The following is a 9,882-nucleotide window of genomic DNA, read 5'->3' on the forward strand; positions in this document are numbered from 1 at the left end:
CTATCGCAACATATCACAAACCTTGAAACCTTTCCAATTTTCGGGGACCCGTTCTGTCTTCCATTTTTATCACAGGGGTTTCTAAACTAGGTGCCGCGGCACCTATGGCAATGTTGCCGCAAACGAATACCACTTTCTTAACAAATTAAAATTAAAACAGCAAATATACAGTATTCCAGAATTTACTTTGCACAGTTTATTCTTATTTTCCTACATATTCAACCTTTATGGTGCCGTAAAATATTTTTAAGCCAACAAGGGTGCCACGAATTTTTCATAGCCCAATATGGGTGCATCCCATCTCTCAGATCTTCTCCTCTCACCTTGATCATTTTGGTTTGGTGTATATAACAAATATCTTATTAAAAATAAGAGCCATTATTCTTAAGAGTAGTCGAACAGAGTCAAGGAGACAAGTTGTTTATAGTAGCCTGTAGATAGTAGTTGTATATAGTAGCCTGTAGATAGTAGTTGTATATAGTAGCCTGTAGATAGTAGTTGTATATAGTAGCCTGTAGATAGTAGTTGTACATAGTATGTCATAGGGTCTCTGTACCTTCTCCCTTCTTATAAATAAAATGTATCTTACACCAAATTTTCGTAACTCATGATGTCTATGTAAAATGCGAGTAAAAATGTTTGATTCTGAAGAATGAAGTTTTTTTCTCCATTTTTTGCATGAATACAAAGCTTCACTGCCTACCTTCGGAAGTAAAACTATTTATATTTATAAATGATTATATTTTTATCATAAGAAAAATGTAATAAAGGACGATCACTATCATGAGTTGGTGTGATTAATAATTACTTATTTAACTCAAAGCATCGATACAGCAAGATCGATTAGTGTAATAAATGCTCGGTTGCGAACGACACCCCATCTGAAGGCCTAATCCCATTGTAATAATTGTTTAGGGTGGTGGTCAGGGAGGGTTTGCCTAGCCATTAGTTTTGAAGGGGGAGAGACGGGCCATTATGCAATATAAGGGATGATTTGGGAGGAAGGAGGGCCCGTCTATTAAGGAGGATTTAGGTTTTGTTAGGGAGGAGCTTCATTACGACAGGCTTAGAGATACTGGTATCATTGAGCCCGCTAGGTCCGGCTCTAATTCACTCCTCAAACCGACCGGAAGGTCCCCGCACGCAATGCGTTTGTATCTCGTGTTCAATGGGCCTCTTAATCTCATCTGGCTTCTATCTTAATTCCGCCTCTATCTCAGCAGTGTATGTTCTGGTTCTCTGCTAAGGCCGACACAGGTTAATTAAACTGAACTCTGGGCTACACTGAGCAAGGAGAGGCACTTGTACAGGATGTAGGGCAGCCATCAAAGCAAATCCGCTACTCATTTATTTCATTAGCTATTATGTTTATTTTGAAAGAATTCTTTTAGAGGCTCTCTCCTTAGAGATACAATCGAGTCATTTAATATTCTTTATTTACTTGATTCTATTCTGTTAGATGTAACTCTGGAAAGGATGGTTTAGCGTTGTAGTGTATCTGAAGCACTCGATTATTTACAATCTCGAAAAAAAGTTCTATAAAAAATAAAATAAAAATATAAATAAATAAATAATATCAAGGTAAAAGAAAAAAAAATTATTTAACAAACTATTAAGTTACCCTGAACACACTCAAAAAGTCATTACTTATTACGAAAATAATATAGCTCATAAAGACACACGCATTAGTCAACCCAAGATACTTCAAGGATCATTGTCTGGACAGCATAGTGAATATGTACATATTTTGAGAATTTATTAATTTCAGAGAGATAATGATAGTGAATCATTTAGATTTATTTTTTATTATTATAGTTGTTTGAGAGTGGTTTAGTTTCTTTTTAAACAATTTTGATCTCTTATCTCTCAACTTTATTCTTTTTAACATCCGACGTTTCGACCTCTCAGGTCATTCTCAAGGATTCCTTATTCTGTCTGTATTCCTTTTCTTTCCTTAAATTCATTTATGCCGGCTAATTGCCTTTGTCCCAATATTTTCTTCTATTAAATTATTTCCTAAATTTAAACATTTCAATAACAACTTTTATGTTCTTTAACAAACCCCAAACAGAACCTACTTTCAACAGTCTGAAGTTGGTTTTGAACAGTCAGTTGAAAGTAGGTTCTGTTTGGGGTTTGTTAAAGAACATAAAAGTTGTTATTGAAATGTTTAAATTTAGGAAATAATTTAATAGAAGAAAATATTGGGACAAAGGCAATTAGCCGGCATAAATGAATTTAAGGAAAGAAAAGGAATACAGACAGAATAAGGAATCCTTGAGAATGACCTGAGAGGTCGAAACGTCGGATGTTAAAAAGAATAAAGTTGAGAGATAAGAGATCAAAATTGTTTAAAAAGAAAGTGAATCATTTATTTAAGGAACATCATTAATAAACTATAACGGATTGGTTTAAACATTAATTAGTAAAAAACATGAAAATATCAAATAATCTAATGCTTAACCTACGTATAGAGGAGAACAACAGAACAGCATAAAATAACAAGTTTGAACAGATGCGAACTGATTTAAAGTGATAGCTTGAATATACTTCCTTTACCTGTAAGTTCTGCGGACTGTTTTCCATCACGGTTGTAGTCCACAAGGTTTGGAGGCAGGTTCCCTCAGCTCGTGTTCTGCAAGTCTGCATGCTGGTGCCTCCATATGCACATACAGTTGAGCGTCGATTATCTGAACTAATGTCATCAGATGTGGTTAGCATAATCAAAAGTTCGGATGGTCGAAATTCACTTTAAAAAACTATAATGCCAAACAATCGCCACCGTAGTGTAAAAAAAATATTTCATTTTCTATTAGTATTAGTTAGTAATATTATTAGTATAATAGTTCCAGGACATTTAGTTTTTGAGAAAATTCTCTTCAAACTTATTTTTTACGAATGGCAATGTCTACTCCTTGTATATTTTCCAAGAAAGTAGTCGGATAATTGAATGTTTGGATAATCAACGCTCTACTGTAAACATTTTTTTAAAGTGTGGCTGCACATTTTCCAAACGCCATTTTTTTACATGGAAAAGCTAGTGTATAGGTTGTATGAATTGGCTGATAAAAGTTTACCTGACTTTGTGGTCGATACGCTCAAATATTGGAAAAGCGTTAGTGATTCATTCACACGTTTTTATTGTGATGATTAAAGAATTTTCCCAAACTTAAGAATCAATAATCTTGAAGCGTGTACGGTTGTGAATAAATTCTTTGAAATTTTGTTAATTAACTTCAGAGGTATATTTTTGATTTACATATCACAAATATACATTTATAAAATCATTATATGTTTGGGTAACTTAAGAAACCAGTATTTGATAAAAATATTTGATCCAAACTTAATTTCAAGGTTATCTGGTTTTTCACATCAAACATTAATTTCATTATGTTTCTTTTAGTAATAAAAATTGAAGATAATGGCTGACATATGTTTATCCCTCTGGGATACACAAGTGTGTTTGTTGTTTCTTTCTTTGATAACACAGCGTTTGCTGCTGTTTTTGATTTTCTAGTTCTCCACTATTCTAACCTAGATCTCCTACCTACTTTCTTACATTCTCTTACAAGTACTTAAAATTGAGACATGAGGTCGTAAAACATGATATTTGACATTTTATTCTGAATTGAAGTTTATGGTTACATCTCATTCCTAAAACCTGATTTCACAGGTTTTTAAAAAATGTTTAGGAAATCTTTCTTTTATAATATTAGTATTATGTTATGTTTAGTGATAGCTGGTTGTAAGTAAAACATGTTAACTGAAAAAGATGGTCGCCCGAACCAGTCTGTTTCATAATGATAAGAAAATGTATTGTAAATCCAATATTTTTAATGCCAGTAACAGTTCTGACAAGACCGTAACTATGGTTTCATGTTTGTATACAAAATATCGGAACCAAGCTATTCTTTGAAAAGATGTCTGTACATCTTGACCTGTAGGATGTAAATCATTGTACTTACCAACTGTTATGGTAAGTGTGTGGCAAACTGTGTGATCTCCTTACTTTTATCTGTTTATTGTTTCATTTGTTTTCATGTAATTATGCTTATGCGTACATTTTAAATGAATAAAAGCCTTTAAGGGCCGCCGTAGCTCAGTGGTTAAGACACAATCTTACCAATTTGATGTCTATTGGCGGTGCCGGTTCGAATCCGGCCTGGGACGTTGACTTTTTTCATTGAGTGACGGTCCCACAAAATGAAGAACTTTGACCCCCAACCATGGTTAGGCAAGTATAGGACTCCAATGGGAGTATTGGCCAAAAACAAAAAAAATAAAAAATAAAAACCTTTCTAAATGTTCTGAGTTGTACCTATTCAATTCATAACACTAAGTTTTACAGCCTCTTCGTCATTTAAACTACTAAATAAAAGTAGATTTTCAACATTTATTTCCTCAATTGTGAGTCAAGTATGTAAAATCTGGACTTGGTAAAAAATATACACAATTTATAATTTACTAACAAATGCTTCGTTATATTTCACAGAATACAAATTTGTGTTAAAAGAAACATAGGTCATGCGTGGTCAGCGAAGATACTGTCACGTTAATACAAATTTACGCGATAACCTAAACTTAACACGTTAAACTTCAAATCACGTTAAATGCCAGAATGCTATGCTATGGGACAGAGTGACTCAAATATTGTTACTTATGGTATCTGCAGGTGTAGAGCGTCCAAGACGAGTTTGCCCCTGAGTAAAGGGAGGGGAGAGATGCGAAGTGGCAAACGTTCTCCTGCCAACCCACTCTTTTCTCCACTAGGTTTGTTCCACTTTTGACGGGACGGAACATACGTAGTACGTGTTTTTCCTTTCCGAATCTTGTACTGCACTGGCTCCGTACAGTTCTGCATAGTTAGAAGTGGTTGTTGGAACAGAGCTACTCGGTTGATTGGACTTCCTAACTTTCCATTTTCTTTTCTCGACTTACTCCCTGAAAGAAATTCCTGGTAACAGTTTTTAGTCAAGTAAACTGGATAGAGGGAAAACTATCCACTCTCAAACAAAAAACGTAATTATGAACCTATTTAAATTGATAGAACTCTAAAAACATTTCTAAAGGAGGAGATCTCGAGGCCATCTTCTTTTCAGACGCCTAAGAGGATTATTAGGTAGTGAAGGAGAAGCCAGATTAGAAACGAGTTGGTTTGGGTGGTTGGGAAGATTATTATGGAAGGATTGGTATCTGGTTAGGCCAAATCGGCAACATAGGGGACATTGAGATCCTGATTGATAATTTGATTTGTGACAAAGTAAGGAGCATTAAGGATTTTACGAAGGATTTTGGACTGTAAGGATTGGATTCGAGAGGAATTAGATGGTTTAGTGGAGCCCCATAGCTCAACTCCGTATGTCCAGATAGGCCTTATAACAGTCATGTAGATCAGTCTTTTGTAGTGGATTGGAAGTTAGGATCGTTTATCGAGTAAGTCCTGTAATAGTCGAAATCGACGAGTAGTTTCCTGTCTTTTCAGTCTTGTATTAGGATTCCATGTTAGTCGTTTGTCCAGATTTAGTAACGGATCTGTTCAACAGGAATAAGTGGGGTATTATTAAAAGATACTGTGAGGCAAGACGAAAGTTTACAACGAAGGGTAAATGTGATTTGGTGGGATTTATTGGAATTTATTTTAATCCTGCAGTTTTGCCATCATTCTTCAAGGGTGGTGATGTGGGATACTATGGAAGGATCATTAAAATTTAAACTCAAAATTGAGACAGTTTTTTTCTGAACAAAATGGTTATTAAATTTCAAAGATGACTTTTTGGAAGATACTGCATTCTTAAATAGCGAGTCAGAACAGAGCTGTGAGTATATTCACCTACAAAGTAAAACAAGAATCAATTAGAAACAGTCCCAGTCAAAAATAAAGGATAACCAAAAGCAATGAGTAACCTCCTATATTCGTAATTTAAAAGTCCGAGAATAGGGGGGGGGTTCCAAGTACCTACCCTATCCCGAACTGATTGGATGTTTCGTAGTTCCGCACTGCCTCTTGCTTTGTTCCCAGTAGGAGGGGTTTGTTATCGTGCGGAAGAGAGGAGTGGGGAGTGCGCGAGTTCCTACATCTCCAGGCAAACTTTATGTTGGATGCACTATACCTCTAATCTATAATTTGTACTTGTATCCACAAAACAAAAAAACAAGGAGCAACTAGTAAAAGTTTTAAAAATAGTATAATTATTTACTATTTGACTTTTTTTGATCGCACCCGGACCATATTCCATTCAGTAAAAGTTTTATTTTTCAATGATCTCAAAATAATTGGGTAATATAATTTTGTGAGTTTTTAGGCGCTAAGTACCAAATATTATTCTCAAAACTATACAATCGATTCACCAGATGTTTTCAGTATGTTAGTTACCATGTCTTACCATAGGATGCTTCAATTACTGAATTTTCAGTATTAAGGCATTCTGTGGTACGTTTATAATCACCTGCGACAGGCATTCAGAAAAAGAAATAAGTAGAAATTTGATTGAATACTTTCTTTAATTGTATTGACGTGGCATCTTCAAAATATAGGGCGGTGGTGGTGTAGTAGTGAGCATAGTTGCCTTAAAAATAAAAAATAAATGAAGTTGGTTTTAATTAACTAATTAAAGTTTCCATTATAATGAGAAGGAAAACCGGATTGGTAGCTATATTTACAGACTAAATCGTTTTGGACTTTATTATTTGCAATTGATTACTAATTTATTAATTTCATCCATTTAATTATTAATTTCATACCAAAATTTCTGCGGTAAAGTAGTACAACAAGGGTTTAACAATAATTAAAGAGGTGGTGGATAGAGTTAGTGAGATCTAGGGATTGTGGAAGGGTTCCTGATCCCATGATCCAGCTTGAGCCCGTTACGTCATCACCAGCATCCTGGATTTCGGGAAATACCCAAATCCCGGAGAACACTCCAGCAGCCAGGTAGAGACACCACTGCGTCGCTTCTATTCAATTTTCGGTAATAGGATTCCTTTCCTGGCCTTTAGATCCCGGCTGAAGTCTTAATATTTTTTCTATTATTTGGATATTAAATCATTTAGGGGTTAGTGATTTATTCTCCTGCCTACAAACAAAAACAAATTAAATAATAATTAATAAATAAAAGACACTCAGTCTCGTACTAAATACCTTTCAGTAAAATAAAAAAGCAATGAGCTCAGTTTCAATATACGAAATTAAATTTTAATAAAAAATTAAAATATATTTTGCATTTGATTAAAATCATACATTTTAATCGTTCACAAATAATTTCTGATAGACCATTATTAATCAGTCCTAAATTAGTAGCTGTACTTTTTTTTTTTTTTAATTTAACAAGTTACAAATAAATATAATTAGGTGTGATAAATGTTCTAAATACATATCTAGACTAATAAATTGTAGGAGAATACTCATTAAAAATAGTTATAAATATGGTAAAGAGGTGGGTGTAAAAGGTAGTACAGATAGGTGAAGTAGATATGGTATAGTTGAAGTATGGTAAAAGGGTTATTACGAAAATTAATTAAAATAAACAATAAACATAGAGGTAATCACCTGTTAGATTGAAACAGAGCGGACAACTAAGTAAAGGGGGAAGTCAGGTAGAAAATGTCCTCACTTCCAATGCCAACCCTTAAGAAGGGTAAGAGTTTTCATAATATATATCTAATCCTCTAATAACATCTAATCTCTTATCTAATATTACAGTATGTAAATATATGCAATAAGTGTGGAAGTACATGTATAAAATATTACATATAGATTACAAACAGTATAGAGGGAGAGACAAAAGGGTTCATATAAAAGGCCACCCCGGACTGTCTTCCCACAATCTACTTCAATACGGTTAACTATCTTCTTAATGTTAATTAATCTTTGTATTAAGCGGTCCCTCCTGGTGAGTTCCTTTCCAAAACTGGAGTGCGGTGGAAATCACCTTCTATAGCTCCTGGAAACTTATTAATTATTATTATTAATTTATTGTTTCTATTAACCCATATTTTACCAAAGTATTTTCATTCCAAAACAGTCTAGAGTATTATTCAGTTCCTCTTTTTTTTTATTTCAACTTTTCTTTTTAGCGACTAACTAGTCACAATAACATAAAAACTATACGATATTAAGTTCTAAAACTGTCATTGCTATCTTGTCAGTATTTATAATATCACATCACATAAGAAGTTAATCTTAACGATTAAATGCCATAGTTCTCACAGAATACAAATTCTAATAAATATAAATAAATCTAAAATAAGCTATAGATATAGCTTATGTCGAGCGAAAAAATGGGAAATATTTGTGCTTATGAGAAGCTAATTGGACACATCACCTATCTCCTACCCTGCTCCACGTTTTGGCGAAGCCCAGTGGGTGTTGTGCTCAAGCGTGTTGCATCGGTCAGAATAAAGAAACTCTGTTTTTGTTGATTTAATCAACCTCAATTAAATATTTTCTATTTATTTTTAATACTATGCAGTCAATTGTAGTTTTATTTTATAAAGTATGGGAGAACATACGTAACCTTTATTTCGTAATGATTTTCATGGCATAATTTTTTGTTATCAACCTGTATAAAATTCTAATTCTAGATAACAGCATTGCTTTTTCAACCTTATCTCAGATCATCCAAATAACACAGAAATGAAAGAAATAAAAGCCACGAGCAGACTGGGATGATTGTGAGTGAAGAAGTATCTGAAGTGAATTTAGCATTTTATGTGTTCATTTGTTATAAACCAGGATCATTTAACAGCATTTCAGTTAATTTTCAGTTTTTTTTAAATATTATTTGTGGGAAATTTTTTTCGGAACTTTACAAGTAAGTTCTCAAGTAAAATATTTGAATTTTACAGCATGTATATTTATGGTTTCTCTTCCCTCGGTACTTGTAAATTTAAAAGCAGCATTGGATCCAATAGTTTGCAATAAAAGAGCTATCAAGTATCGGAATAATTAAGCTTATGGTGCGGATAAGAATGAGGATGACGAGTCCATTACTGGGAATAAGAGATAAGGGAATTAAAGTTAAAAGATGGGGACGCGGGAGGAAGGAACTAGAAGGGATAATGAAATGAGAGGACGGGGTAGCCTAGCGGAGTGGTTGCGGGTAGAGCACTTATTTTAAATAAATTAGTTGCCACGGCGGGGCTTAGGATAAAGCCGGGCTTTGGGGGCCGCTCAAGTCATTTCAGGCGTTTAAGAAAATTCGCAGGATTTGGGCGGAGACCTGTCCGTCTGCCCCATTAGCGGGAGTGCCTTTCATTACTCCGGCTCCGGCTCCAGCTCCAGCTCCAGCTACCGCAATCCGCAAGCCGGGATTAGGGCCGTTAATGACCCCGGTCATTACCTCGTCTTGAAGAATTGTTTCTGCGGAGGTTCTAGGGGCTTCTCTTGTGTTTTTATTTTACTTTAAACATTTGCCCCAAGTTTAGGGCACTATCGACGAAGGGTCCGCTATCAAACTTTCATTTTATCGGAAGAGAATCCCAAGATGGGTTGTAACGCTGATAATTAACGGAAGATTATTGCCTGATAGGTCTGTGTCTAATTAGGTTTGTTGGTTTACTGATTAGAATTACAATCAGAAGGTATGCCCTGGGTAGGGCTATAGCCATGATTACCGAATAATGCACAGAACGGTTTAGTTTAAATCATAACCAACATAAGGTTTTCCTTAGTGAAAGCCTAGCAGTAGCGTTTGATAACAAAAAATCACGGTATTTTGAACTATATTTCGACTAAAGCTTGGACTTGAATGTACAAATGAAATTAAATTTTTTTTTTTTTTTTATTATTTATTTATTGTAATTTACAACTGTACAAAATAATACAATAAGTAAATATGTTGTATGTTTCATATACACTTGAAAATCTTGGGAAGGAACCACCCA

Source organism: Halyomorpha halys, unplaced genomic scaffold (assembly GCF_000696795.3).
Source record: "Halyomorpha halys isolate HHAL.00 unplaced genomic scaffold, Hhal_1.1 Scaffold157.1, whole genome shotgun sequence".
NCBI classification, from domain to species: Eukaryota; Metazoa; Arthropoda; class Insecta; order Hemiptera; family Pentatomidae; genus Halyomorpha; species Halyomorpha halys.